The 15,044-nt window shown below is 43.9% G+C and overlaps 1 protein-coding gene across 1 annotated transcript in view; it reads left to right on the top strand.

Annotated features, from left to right (window-relative positions):
• The window catches only part of NRXN3 (neurexin 3), a 1,655,134-nt gene that overhangs the window by 4,856 nt on the left and 1,635,234 nt on the right, over positions 1 to 15,044 (top strand). Inside the window, exon 2 of the mRNA XM_074365185.1 lies at positions 69 to 1,262. The gene's annotated coding sequence lies outside the window, so the exon portion shown is untranslated. The remainder of the gene's footprint in view (positions 1 to 68; positions 1,263 to 15,044) is intronic.

Here is a 15,044-nt window from a genome sequence, read left to right as displayed (position 1 = left end):
TCAGGTGTGTGAGCATCAAGTCCCTCCCCTCAAAAGATCAGCCTGGCACTAGTAATTTTGTTTTCCAGGTGTTTTTGCAGTTCTAGAAATGGAAATCACCAGTGGGAGGTTGGCAGGGAGCCCTCTCATTCGTCACCCCAAGTGGTGGGCCTGGTGCCCTCCATCGGCCTGCCCTGACAGCCACCTCCCAGTGCCCAGAGGGGAAACCAGTCTTGCTTGGGCTAGTGGCTGAGTGTTGCAAGCCCACGACGGACTGCCCACGCCATGAATGATGCAAGTGGTTGGTGGTCCTTTCTCTTGGTAAGTAATAATGGAGGGGGAAGGCCAGAGGGTGCAGTGGCTCCACCCTCCAACGCTGACACTGGGTGGGACGTGAAGTCCTTCCAGGTTCCCCAGAGGGTGAAACTGGGGCCAGAGGTCAGGGGCTCTGGCTGTTACCTGCTTATTGGAGATTCCAAGCCTGTGTGTAGGTGGGAGGTCTTCTTCCCTGGCCCCTGGGTGTTTGCTCCTTTTTGTGCCAAATGTAAGTGTATGCATGTCAGAGTATCTACAAACAACTGCTGACAGTGGCTGCCGCCATCACAGAGGCAGCAGGTATAGGGTAGTAATTAAGGGCCTGGGCTCTCAAGTTGGCCAGAGTTCAAATCCTATTGTCCTCAGTGTTCTGTGTGACCTTGGGCAAGTATCCCAACCTCTTTGAGCTTCAATTCCTAGATTTGAATAGTGGGAACAATAGTACCTACCTCATAGTGTCATTGGGAGGATGAAATTAGATAATATATGCAATGTACTTGCAGAAATGCTTACATGGCCATCTCTCTGGCCACAGACCTTGGTTCCAGTATGAGGTCATGACTCCAAGGGCCTTCCTTTGACTTTCAGCTAAGACTTTGGAGAATGACTATCTTTCCACTGGTTGCTAAGCTCCAGTGGCTATATTGCTTGCCTCTCTTTTGAACTCCTAGATCCAGCCATTCCTGCAGGCCAGATCCACCCTTAGCTCTTTAATTATAGGAGCCAATAAAACTGCCTTCCTTCCTTTTTTTTGGTGTAGGTTACTTTAAGTTGGGTATCTGAGTTCTAACCAAAAGTGCCCTTATCATTGCAGCTATTATCTTTAAGGGTGCTGGCCAATGTTTGGAGGATGGGGAGAGCCCAGAGGAAGTCTTGAGGAGAATAACAAAGATGTCTACAGGGATAGAAAATAGAGAAATAATTACAGACTTGAACACTCTCCAGAGAGCCAAAGAAGAGCAAACAGAGTTAAGTTTTATTAAGAGCCAGTTTGGTGGGACATGGTGGGAGGCATGGAGACCTTGTGATTATTGTGATTGCTGGTGCTGAGACGATGAGAGTCAGGGCTACTGACTGGTTACTGATTTGGTGCTGTTTTCCAGTCATAACCAACACAAAGGCCGTGCTGTTCTGTCTGGATGCCAGTTGTATGGATACAATTTTTATAGTAGTCATGCCTGTTTCCTAATTGTGTTTTTAGAACTTGGCTATTTGGCTGAAATAGGCTTAATTTCTCATATCGATTCTGCTAGTTGCTGTGCACACAGGTTACCCCCAGAGAGCTGGCAGGAGCTCTCTCTTTAATCACAGTATTAGTTGGAAAAAGACATCCCTAGGAGCATTTAAGATAAAGACAGTCTCACGGAGGTGTTCCCTGTTGACCAGAGCTGAGCTGGCCAGTTCACAGAGCCTATGTTTAACCAGGGATGAGTTTGGGAACTGGACTGTGTAATTGGAATCTCCTTTCTCTTCTGCTTTTCTTGATTTTACACGTCTGGTTGAGTGAGATGAGCGCTCACATGAGGGCTGTCCCCTCTCTCTCCCTGTCTGGGTAGTGAGATTCCTAAACAGGCTGATCTTGATGTTTTGTAGACACCAAGCTCACCCCATCTCCATGGCCTTGCTCTTGGTGTTCACGCTGCCTCGCTCTGCTTTTCATGACATCCAAGCCCTCTGCTTTCTACACTCGTTACAGCTCTCAAGTCCTGCCTTCTGTAGGGAGCCTCCCAAGACCAGTGCCCTTGTTGATCTGCCTCCTCCTCCTCCTCCCAGTTCTCTTGACATTTCTCTCCACTCCCACCATCCACACTCAATGGTCTACCTGCCCCGTGCAGTCCTCAGAGGGCAAGGAACATTTCTTTGTCTCTTGCATGCTCTGTGACACCAGGGTAGCAGAGGCCATAGTAGGTCTTTGATTGGTCATCATATGGCCATGAACACATGCCTCACTTCATGCATGTAGCATGCCTTCCTCCAATGCCCTTTTATTGGAGAGAGGAGTGGACAGACAAGGTGAATCACACATGATGCTTGCCTTTAAGGAACTGGGGTATCTTTGTCAAGAGCATATGCTTTGGGTAAGGAGAGAGTCTCCTGCAAGTGGGAGCAGTGGTGAACTGGGAGTCTATGGTCTGGGAGGAGAGAAAGAGATTTAAACAACTCTCGGGGACCAGTGATGCCAGTCAGCAGCTCTACCTGGAAGTAAGCTTCAATGAGACTGTCTCTGTATTTCTCTTTGTTTCTCCTTGGGGCCAGTATTTTCCTAAATTTTATTTTGACCAAGGGGCCTATACTCACTGTCTCAGTGGATGGTGCCACCAGCAGTCACCTAGGTCCAAAAGCTGGGAGTCAGCCTTTACCCCTTGTTGACCTTCATAGCAATGCCCCATGAACGATACCATCTTGTATGTCTTGTGTCCACCAACTCTCCTTTCCCTCCTTTGCTACTAGCATCTTGATTTAGACCTGGTCCCCTCACTGGTCTCCTTGCCTCCCACCATGTCCCACCAAACTGGCTCTTGTTCAGTTCACCTAAAGCCAACCTGCCTACAGTCACATGGCCAAAAACCTCTTTGCCCAAGGATCAATTCTCCCAAAGACTAGTTTACCTCAAATTAAGTACTCTTGAGTATTTTCAGATCCATTTAACCTTCCTATTAGTTCTTGTCTTTTTTTTTCATTGTAAATTTTTAAAACCAATTCAGGCAAGAGTAGTCAACTTAATTTTGTATTCCTATTAAGTATTTATTAAACAAGCAGCTTTTTTGAATGATTATTTTGTATTCTTATGGATGTCTTTTTCTAGATTGCTTGCTTTCATTAACTTTAAAGATAACCAGTATTTAGCCATTTTTGTCTAAAGACACTTTCCTCAAAATATAGCTGTCCTAGCAAAAAATATTCAAGGCATTAATTACAGTCAATTGCTATGCACTGTGTCATCTTGATTTCTTAACTAAGGGTACATCAATTTTAGATGAAAAATGGTGGGTATTAATGTTGAGTTTTGTGTGGTGCATATTATTGTATGAATTAGGGACCCTGGAAAAGGGTGATTCTTTCTCTCTCCCTTTCTTTCTTTCCTTCCTTTCTTCTTTTTTTATTGAAGTACAGTTGATTTACAATGTGTTAGTTTCAGGTATATAGCAAAATGATTCAGATATATATGTATGTAGACATATTCTTTTTCAGTTTCTTTTCTATTATAGGTTATTATAAGATACTGAATATAGTTCCCTGTGCTATACAGTAGGTCCTTGTTGTTTCTCTATTTTATATATAATAGTGTATAATATATAAATTATATAATGTATAAATATATAAATTTATAAATATATATATAAATTATATAATATATATATAATATATAAAGTATATAATATAATAGTATGTGTTAATCCCAAGCTCCTTATTTCTTCTTCCCCTCTTCCCCTTTGGTAATCATAAGTTTGCTTTCTATGTTGTCAGTCTATTTCTGTTTTGTAAATAAGATCACTTGTATCATTTTTTTAAAAGTCCACATATAAATGATATCATATGATATTTGTTTCTCTGTCTGACTCCACTTGGTATGATATTCTCAAGTTCATCCATATTGCTGCAAATCACATTATTTCATTCTTTTTCATGGCTGAGTAATATTTTATCGTGTGTGTGTGTGTGTGTGTGTGTGTGTGTGTGTGTACACATCTTTATCCATTCATCTGTTGATGGACATTTAGGTTGCTTCCATGTATCGGCTATTGTAAATAGTGGTGCTATGAATATTGGGGTGCATGTATCTTCTCAAATTAATGTTTTTGTCTTTTAAAAAAGGTTGACTCTTATATGCAATATGACATGTTTGCTAAATCTCCTCGCTTCCAATGACTGGTACATAGTATATGCCCAACTCATGCCTTTTTAGTGAATGAGTGAGATTCTGAGATGAGACTCTAGCACTGCCACTTGTAATAAAGCAATTTATGTCACAATTAAACTGTGTCAACCATCAGGAAAGAGGCATTTGCCTTGGATTTTAAACAGAGAAACCAATAGCATGAAATGCTGTCACTGGCAAAGCTAATGAGCTTTTGACCTAGGAAAATAAATTGGATTTCTCTAGGGTTCTAAAACAGACATAGCAAATACTTGTCCTCTACTGTGGTTAATGCAAACTCCACAAATTGATCACTGTATGCTCTTGGGTTGAGCTGGGATATGGTTCCAGAATCCTTCTTAACACAGCACAAAAGTCAACTGTTCCTGATTGAGCAGTATTGGCATGTAATGCCCGATTGCTATTTTGAGCCTCAGAGTAGGATCCTGTCTTTACCTGGGATAGTATAAGGGCTCTCATAATGAAGACAGGAGGATGGACAAATTAACTTCTCCACAATGACAACATTCCTAGCTTCCTGGTGGTGGGGAGGAGTCATCTTGGGCTCATCTGGGCAGATTAACTTAAAAGCATTGAGATGTCATTCTCTAGCCTAGAGGACTTTATTTGACACCAAATCGCTGTTTTCTTCTGCAGGGACTTTGATCTTCTAGGGTTTTGGGGAGTCATCATGAGTTCCTGCATGGAACCAAAGGAGTTCTGGGCAAGAGCCTGATCTCCTCCCACTGTGTTCAGCTTGGGAATCTGCAGCATGGAGCTAGGAGGGATCCTTGAATGACAGTCCAGAGATGGGTGGGTGCTGACCAGCTGGTCACTTAGGGCAACTCTTCTCGACCCCCATCCTCTGATCTCTCACCTGCAAATTAAGGAGACTGTTAAATCAGTGGTTCTCAGTGGGGGTGCTACTACCCCCTGGCACTTTCTGGAAATGTATGGGGACATTTTTGATTATCACAATGCCTGGGGGACTGCTACTGGCATTGATTGGGTGGGGCCAGGATGATAGACATTTTCCTATGGGCAGCACAGCTTCACTCAACACAAAGAATTTTCCAAACGTCCCTCAAGATATTCATGGGGTAAAAATCTTGTTTAGAATGAACTGAATCTACAACCTAACCCTGTTTTACATGTAAACACAAAGCATTTTTTCCCCATAGTTTTAATACCTGTTGAATTTTCCAGGAATGGCATTACCATGAGAATTGAGGGATGATTTGTTTCTTTAGGAATTATTGTTCACTACTTTGGGAAAGCACAAAACCAATGGCAATGCAGAGCCTGCATTTGAATGACCATTGTAACCTACCTGTATCACTCTGACTTCCAAAAATTATGCAGGTAGATGTTTTATATATGTGTAATGTAGGTAGGTTATAGTTTCTGTGGATTTCATTTCAGGACCGTTGGGGGCATTACAAACTATTTGTTGTAAAAAGGGTGCGTTAGGTCTGACTGGGCTAAAAACCACTGGCCTAAAGATCCCCAAAGAGCCTTTTTAGCTCAAAGGCCCTCTGAGTGTGGGAGTCGAGGGAGATTCACATGGCATGAATAATGGAAAACACGCAGCAGTAGAAATGGATCAAGGCAAGGATTAACGTCCCCAAATTGGACAGAGTCCGCTGCTGAGAGTGCCCACTGCTGCGTAACTCTGTTACTGGGGTGAAGTCCTTGATTTTGGACTCTGTATCCAAATGGGATTCAGGATCAGAATGCCCTAGTTGTGCAGCCACGTGGATCTTTTATTGTTGGCAAGGGATCGACCTCCTGTGTACCCACTGTACCTAGAAGCTTAGCTCCTCTCCTTCTATCTGTAATCCTTCCTCATGCCCCATTCTCATGATGTAATTTTAGTAGAATTAAACTTGAACAGCCCAAAATTATATAATTAATTACATTCAGCTTCAATTACAGTCACTAATTGATCCAAGCCTACAAGCACAACACTTCCATTATTTGGCACACAATTATTGAGCTCCTACTTTGTGCTGCAAATAAAGTAGGGAATGGTCAATTTCTCCTGAGGAGGGGAGGGTGCAGGGGGGTTGAGGGTTGTCAAGATAGTCCTCCTAAAGAAAAGGGGATAGTGGCCAAGGCTTTGGTGGGGAAGTGGCAGGGGGGTACGTCCCACTGGCCTTCTGGTTCAGTTATGAACGTTTTTATGCTAAAAAATCTCATATGGGCCACACTGGGATCAGGCAGGCTGGTTTTGGCACCAAATGTCACACATTGTACTGTAGGTCCCTCTGGTTTTCTTTGACTGTTGAATAATGATTAGTTAAGAAATTAATAGATGCAATGAACACCTGTCCCCCAAGGTGCTTTTCATCACCTCACGGGTCTTCCCACTCCTAACCCTTTCTCTGTAATCAAAGGCCTTGCTACTCAAACCTGAATCTGTATTCTTGTTAAATGCAAACTCTGTTTCAGCAGGTCTGGGTGGGGCCTGAGATCCTACATTGCCAGTAAGCCCCCAGGTGAGGCTGATGCTGCCAGTTTAGGGCCCACACATTGAGTAGCCAGGTGCCAGGATCACTAGGTTACCCTCCTTTCAGGTGCTGTTGGTCCTTGAGGGAGAAGCCAAAGCCAAGTCATGAAACACCTAGCTTCAGGAGACTGCAGTCATGAATCTCCCAGAGCAGGACAGTTACTGTCAAATTGCACTGGGGTTACTTCCTCCCCGTCATCTGTGGGTTTTTTTTATAGGGCAGAGCAGTGTTATTTCTCTTGATAGTGGTTGTCTTAAGTAGCTCACCACGTGATTTCAGATGTGGTAATGAAGGGGACATGTCCCAGAGGTTGGCCAGGCGTTTGTGAAGTGATTTATTCACTGAATACCTTCTGTCCGCCTAGGAGGAGCTGGGTCCTACAGAATAAGGAGAGACAAAGTTAAAAAAAAAAAAAAAAAAAAAGACATCCCTTGGGGTGGGAAAGGCAGGCATGTAAACAAACATATGGTATGACAATGTGATGAGTGCCCCACATGGGGCAACCTGTGCCGGTGCTCTGTTCTGGGGGATGCTAAGGACCAGCCGTGCCCTACCGTCACGGTGATTGTATGTCCGCATTACCAGGCATGTGGGCAGGCTGGAGCCCTTGGGGACCTGAGTCGGAGGACCCTCTGGGAACCAGCTGGTCAAATGGAAAGGGCCCCACTCCCAGAGTTCTTCACCTCAGTCTTCTTCCCCTCTGCTTTTCTCCTTGTCCTCACCCCTCCTCAGCTTCCAGTAATGCCCAGTCTAGTGCTGGGCATTCAAACAGGGCAAGGGGTGTTGGGTATTGGCCGTGTCTCATTGAGGAAGAGTGGTAATCATGTCTGTTGTTATTGCAGCAGGTCTAATGATGTCTTGTCAGCCTGAGAGTCCCCGGGCTGTGGGACGCCTTTCTTCTCCCTGGGAAGTCCCTCTCAGGCTCCACCTGCCCCTCCCTGCCTGGGCTCCCCAAACAGTGCTCCAGAGTCATGTTCTACCTCTCTCACAATGGAGACTGGGGTAAGGAGGCGCTGGGTCTCCCCACTTCAGACTCGAGCCCATTCAGTCACGAGGCAGAGGCTTCGTCATAGTCCTCTCTCCCCCTCTCCTGAGTTCTGAGGGTTTCCATGGGACCCAAGCATCCCGAGGGGCCAACTTGCCCTTGATGCTGTCTGGCCATGCAGGCATTCACCGGGCTGGACCAGTCCTCAGCCAGTTTGAGCCACCACTTACCTTTCCTGGAGGCACTTATCTTGAGTGTTTGCCAGAATGACAACCTTCATTCCTCTCTGCTCCACCCTGTCGGGGCAACTTCATCATGACTTCTGGAAGTAATAGTCACCTGACTGCTGCTCTGAGACCATAAAACTAGAGACACTATGAGACTATTTCTTTTCTGGGCTCTTGCCTCCAGTCCAGAGTCAGATCTACCTAGGAAATGCTTGCAGGTGTACTCTGACCGCACACCCATCTGGGACTCCTGAGACCTAAAATAGGATGTAGGACTCCTCCTCTGGGACCCAGTGATGTTTCAGCTTTCATCAATTTTCCCTGACTATCTCCCTTCCTACCGGCTTGGAAAAAAGTATTTTTTAGTTGGGGTTGGATTGGGGGAAGTGGTGGAGGGTGCAGGGGGAGGGGGAAATCTTATTCCTAATGTTTCCTCCCAAATCCTTTGCTTAAGTTTTGCGTCTATTCCATTCCCTAAAGGAAAATCCAAATAGCTAGGTTTTTGAATCAAAAGCCAATCAGAGACTCCCCCGCCTCCGTTTTGCAGTTTCCTCCTTTCCCAGGCAATAAGCAGAGACTTCTGGTAGCTGCTTGATGATGGGGGTGGGGAAAACGGCAGTGAACGGGGAAATGGGGAGGGGGAGGAGTGCCGAAATCTGCATCTGCCACAAGATACCGGGGCTTCCATTTGCTAAAGAATGTATAATGAGCTAAGTCTGGTTTTTTAAGTTCTCTTTGGCTTGCAGGACCACCCCACTGCCAAAGGATGCCTCTCCCTTCCTTTGGCCCTTTTTCTCCCCCGGAAGATGTGCCTGTAGGTCTGCTGAGCTCACAGCAGCTCACAGCAGGGCGTCGCAGCAGTGAAGCAGGAATGTGAAAGATTGCTCACTGGGATTTTTTTTCTTCTTTTACTTACAGTGATTTTTAAGTTTAGGCATTCTCTGTCTTCTAGCTATGCTGAGGGTGTGGTTTTCGTGTAGCTATAAGTTTTCTTCTGGTTCTGGAGGAAATTTGTGGAGACCGACAAGAGCAGCCAACCATTGTCTCAGAAAAAAAAAACAGAAGGGAGAGATGTCCTCTGAAAGATGGGTGGAGAAGGGGATAAGAAGCAAAAAGGACCATTTAAGATCCCACAGGATAGTAGGTGATCATCAAAAGCTTGTTTGCATGGAATCTGCCAGACAGAGCTGGGTTAATTCTGGCTCTGCCTTCTGCCAGCTGTGTGAGTCCATGAGCAAGTCATTTACCTTCTATTCCTCTGTCTCTTCCTCTATAACGTAAACATAATAAAGATACCACTTACTACCTCTTAGTGTTATGATGACGATTGAATGGGAAGAGGCATGTAAAGTGGCACATACTAAACACTTAATAACATTAGCTATTATTATCATCACTACTACTATTACTATTATTGTTATTTATTCACTATTTCAAAGAAACTCATCCTTGACAAGCGTAGGCTCTGGTAAGAGTGGTTTAAGGAGACGTATTTCAACATTAAACATTTTTCCTTTACTTACCTTAGGAAGCAGCAGTAGCAGTTTTCCAGTTTCGGTTTCTGATCCTGATTGAGTTCCTTGTCTGTTGACTTACATATAGTAAGTAGGTGCTAGGTGAATATTTGATGAACGAATGATAGTCTGTATTTTAATCATAATCCAAAAATAATGGGGCCATGCTTTAAATTATTCTCTCCCTCTTTCTTCCCCACCCCACTCTCTCAAACACACGCACACACACTCAGGCACACCCCATTTTAAAACAGAATTCAACAAGGCTTTAAGCAGATATAGAGTATGTATTAGTTTTCTATTGCTGTGTAACAAATACCACTGACTTAAGTCACTTCAAATAGCACACATTTCTTTCACACTTCCTGTAGGTCAAGAGTCCCACAACTTAGCTGTGTCCTCTGCCTAGGGTCTCACAAGGCTGCAATCAAGGCTGAACCCAGACAGCCTGGCTGTGTTCTTTCCTGAGGCTTGAGATCCTGTACCAAGTTCATTTAGGTTGTTGGCAGAGTTCAGTTCTTTGTGGTTGTAGGATGGAGGCCCTTGGCTCTCAATGGCTGCCCCTCTCCATAGGCAGTTCACAACATGGCTGTTTGCTTCTTCAAGCAGGAGAGTAGCTCTCTAACCTCAGGAAGGACCTCTTTTAATGGATTGCCTGATTAAGCCAGGCCCACCCAGGATAATCTCCATTTTAGTTAACTCCATCTCAAGGAGTTAAAATATTGAGCTGCAAAATCCTTCCACTGTTGCCTAGTAACATAACTGAATGATGGAGTGACATCCCATCATATGCAATCTCACCCACATTTAAAGGGAGGGGATTATCCAAAATGAATAGAGTTGAGTGTGTGGGGTGTGGGAATCTTGAGGGCCCTCTTCTAAGTCAGCCAATCACAGAATGTGTTTTCCAAGTGTCCTTTTCAGCCCAGCAGATATCATTACAAGTAGAAACTCCAAAATGGGCTTCTATATTTGAGTTGATACAAACTCCAAGAAGGTGGGGACCTTTTTGAAGGCAATCCCTGACTAAGATACCATAAAGCCAATGAGGATGATTGTTTCTATATGTTGGGTGCTCTTCAGTACTTCAACATCCCTTATTCTGTCTAATTCACACAGTGATTACATTTTACAGGAGGCTGGGATATGAACTGGTGCTCTGACTCTGGGGCCTCCTCTAACTCCTGTCCTAAATTGAATTTAGAAGAATATGCACTGACAAACAAACACATGATAAATGATTTAAAATGACGATGGTGATGGCAAATTTTATGCCTTTGCTTTATTTTTCTCTCTCTCTCTGTCTCCCGCTCTCTCCCTTTTCCTCCCTCCTGCTCTCTGACATTAAATGCTTGGTTACTCAAGGCCACAGTTACAGGATGTCAAGTAAACAGTATCCCCCACCTCCCTTTTTTTTTTCCAAGACAAGAAATGGAACAGAACATTACGGAAGCGGCTTCGCAGCGTCTCAGAAAGGCTGGCTAGCCTGTGCAGAGGCTGTGCAGGCACCTGGCCGGGACCCTCCCAGCGGTCACGGCTGAGGCTGTTCCCGCTGGGACCCTCTGTGCTGCTCTGATCGCGAGCTGCTCGGCATCACCCTGGGCTCCTCCTTGGGCTCCAGGACGTCCCTGCCCGTGCATGTCTGGAATAGGCACTGACACGAGCATCTTCCTGGCCCCTGAAGAAGGGGCTCTGAGGCATAGAGGACTGGGAGGTCTGCTAGACCAAGCTTGTCACTGCCTCCCTCCTCTTACCACACCACTGTCTACCCTCAAAACAAAACTCAGCTTCTGACCTCCCCCAACCTCTCCTGACCCCACCCAAGTGGACTTTCTTGCTTCCTGCTTTGCAAAGAATAGCTGTAGCACTGGGTCTGCTCACCAGGGGTCGCAAAGTTTCAGCTCGCTTATCCCTGCTGGCGGGTATCATTTGTGTGTCTGGCAGCTGAGGGAATTTACACACTTATGCATAGTGTTTGCATATTAATCCAATAGAAATATATGTTTTGCTTCCATCTAGAAATATGAGCCCTCCAATTTTTTTAGACACTTGCAGCTGTTTTTTTTTTTTTTAAATTTCTTCAGAGTATATAGAAGAAATAGGCATCCCTTTTCCTCTCAGAAAGTCATTCCACAAGATTTGTATACATCTAAATATCCTCCTCCCCACCCCCCAACACACCTCCCCAACCAACAAGCTCAGGAGTGGGAATACAACTCAGGCCTCGCCAATCAGACCATCTCATTCTGGCCACAGCCATTGGATAAGAGATGGTTGTATGAGCTGTGCTGGACCAATCAGAGTGCTCCCTAAGATGTTCCTCTTCCCAATTTTGGAGAGAAGCTCTTTTTTCTGAGGTTAAGCTGAACTCTGGCTGTTGGCAGCTATTCTTATCCTAGAAAAGCTGTAGAGAAAGATTGTATAAGAAATGGAAATACAAGTAGAGCCCTAGTGACATGGATTGAGCTGCTGGATTCCACTCTGCCTGAAGCCTACTTACTGCTGCACTTTTGGGTTATGCATACACACCAATAAATCCCCCCCCCCTTTTTTGTTTTGCTTAACAAAGCAATCAGCTGGGATTCTGTCACTTGTGATTGAAAAGTCCTTATACAAGAGCCAACATTCTGGAAATTTCTACCATTTGCCAGGCACTATGCAATGCATTTATTTATATTTACTTATTTTATGTATTTTTATTGAGGTATAGTCAGTTTACAACATTGTGTCAATTTCTGGTGTACAGCATAATGCTTCGGTCATACATGAACATACATGCATTTATTTTCATATTCTTTTTCACCATAAGTTACTACAAGACATTGAATATAGTTCCCTGTGTTATACAGTATACTTGTTGTTTATCTATGTTATATATATTAGTATCTGTAAATGTCGAACTCCCAGTTTATCCCTTCCTACTCCCTTTCCCCTACTACCCCGCCGTAACCGTAAGTTTGTTTTCTATGTCTGTGAGTTGTTTCTGTTTTGTAAATAAGTTCCTTTGTCTTTTTTTTTTTTTTTAGATTCCACGTGTAAGTGATATCATACAGTATTTTTCTGATTTGAAAATTTTCTCTTGTATTAGCTTGCTTTCTGTTTGGTTTTTGTGACTCTATTGTATGCTTTTGATTTGTGGCTACCCTGTTTTTCAAGTATTTTAACCTCTTACTATATCTGTTTGCTTTAGACTGGTAGTCAGGTAGGCTCAAACACATCCTAAAAAGAATGAAGGGGGGAAAAAAAGAAGAAAGGAAAAAAAAAAAGAAAAAGAAAAAAAGAGAGAGAGAAATCTATATATTCTTGCTCCCCTCTCCCACCTTTTATGATTTTGATGTCTTTTTTTTTATATCTTTGTGTTTATTCTCTTATAATTCATTGTAGTTATTGCATTTCAATTATGGTTTTCTCATTTCTATAGCTTCCTGCTTCTTTTCTGTTTGTTTGTTTGTTTGTTTGTTTGTTTGTTTATTTATTTATTTATTTATTTATTTATTTATTTATTTATTTATTTATTTATTATTATTTTGCTTCTTTTCTATTTAGAGTAGACCTTTCAATATTTCTTTTAGGATAGGTTTAGTATTGCTGAATTCTTCTAGTTTTTACTTGTCTGTGAAATTCTTTATCTCTCCTTCTACTCTAAAGGATAGTGTTGACAGATAGAGTATCCTAGGTTACAGCTTTTTCTCATTCAGGACTTTGAATATATCTTACCACTCCCTTCTGGTCAGCAGTGTTTGTGTAGAGAAATCAGCTGAAAGCCTTTTGGGGGTTCCCTTACAACTAACTCTTTGTTTTTCTCTTGCTGCCTTTAGAATCACTTCTTTATCTTTAACTTTGGCCATCTTAATTATAGTATGTCTTGGTATAGGTCTGCTTGGGTTCTTCTTCTTTGAGACCCTCTGTGCTTCCTATACTTAAATATCTGTTTCCTTCTTTAGGTTTTGAAAGTTTTCAGTCATTATTTCATCAAATACCTTTTCAATCCCCTTTTCTCTTTCTTCTCCTTCTGGGGCCCCTATTATGCATAGGTTGGCATGCTTTATATTATCCCACAGTCCCTTTATATTATTTTAATTTGTTTTTACTTGCTTTTCTGTCTGCTGTTCTGATTGGGTGGCTTCTGTTATCATGTCTTCTAAGTCACTTATCCATTTCTCTGTATTATCTAGTCTGCTTTTGACTGCCTTTAGCTTGGCTATTATCTAAGCCATTGAGTTTTCTGTTTTTAATTAGCTTCTTTTTATAGTTTCTATTTCCTTTTTATAGTTTCTATTTCCTTTTTATAGTATTCTCTGTCCCTATTTATAGTCTTTCTTATTTCCTTCAGGGCTTTCACCACCCTCTTTTTGAAATCATGATCTAGTAGACTGTCGTGGTCTATCTCATTGTTCATTCTTTCAGGAGACTTTTCTTGTTCTTTTAATTGGGAGTGGTTCCCCTGCTTCTTCATTTTACTTATATTTCTCTGGCTGTATGGATTTAGGAGTACCAGTGATGTACTGTGGTCTTGAAGGGCTGTTTTTTGGTTTGCTTGTTTTATTTAAAGTGGAGTGTTCCTGTGTAGACTGTTGCATCTAATAGTTTTGTTATGAGGGCTGTTCTTAGTATGGATGTTTGCCACGTCTTTCCTCCGTCTGTGTTGGCTGTAATTCCTTTGATTGAGGGTGTGGTTGGTGCTGTAGTGTTCAGAGCCTACCCTGATTGTTGTTGAGCAGGGCCTCCTTTTTTGTTCCATGGTTGTCACAACCTTGACAGGGGCCGGGTCTGCTCCCCTGTTACAGGAATAGAGGCTTCTAGATCCGTTTCTGAGCTGTGGTGTGTAGTAGGCAGGGTTGGAGTGCTTCAGCTGGGAAGAAGAGCAGGCTGGAGATGTCCACTGGGGAGTGCCCTCTGTGGTGTTGTCTGCCACTTGTTGTGTGGGCTTGGAAAGTACTCTTTGATGATGCTGCCTTTGTCCCCGCCTTAGCAGTGGGAATGTTGGCCACCCACTCTGGTGTCCCCCAGGTTCTGGGCCCCAGGAACCACCAGTGCAGACCTGCCAGTGTCAGGCGCTAGGACCTGCTGTAGTGAGCCTGTAGTCACACACCTGAATCTGTGGTGTGCTGCAGGGTCTGCAAAGACCCGAGCCCTGCCTCCACGTATGGTCAGGTACGCAGGCCTATTGTACATACCTGTACTCGCCCCCATCATGAGTCAGAACTCTGCTCACTGCCTGTTCATCCCAGAGGCGCGGGTCCACAAAGGGTCCAGAGAGAGCAAATCCACCCTCTCTGCCTGGGGCTGTAAGCAAATATCAGTCCTGCCTGTGAGGCTTCAGGGCTGCTGGGTATGGATTCAGCTTTCAGCCCTTCCTCTGTGCAGCAGCCCAAGCCCCGCCTCTCTTCTCACCAGAACACACCAACAATGGAGCCAAGTGGAGAAAGTGGCTATGGTGTGGCTGTGTACACCCCCCACACACAAACTAACAGTGGTGCTTTTTTATGGGGGTCCCAGGCAATTCTGTTCCACACACACCCCCAGCCTAAGCTCACACCATCTGCCAGTCCCCTGAGGCTGCCTCTGTGCAGTGGGCCCCAGCCCTCTCCCCAGGCTCCTACTGATCACCAGAAGCCAGTCCCGGCTCATCCCTGCTGGCTTGTATCTAGGGCT

The sequence above is a fragment of the Camelus bactrianus genome, chromosome 6 (assembly GCF_048773025.1).
Source record: "Camelus bactrianus isolate YW-2024 breed Bactrian camel chromosome 6, ASM4877302v1, whole genome shotgun sequence".
Classification (NCBI taxonomy): domain Eukaryota; kingdom Metazoa; phylum Chordata; class Mammalia; order Artiodactyla; family Camelidae; genus Camelus; species Camelus bactrianus.
The sequence above is the reverse complement of the archived record's forward strand: the minus strand, read 5'-3'. Positions and strand labels throughout refer to the sequence as shown.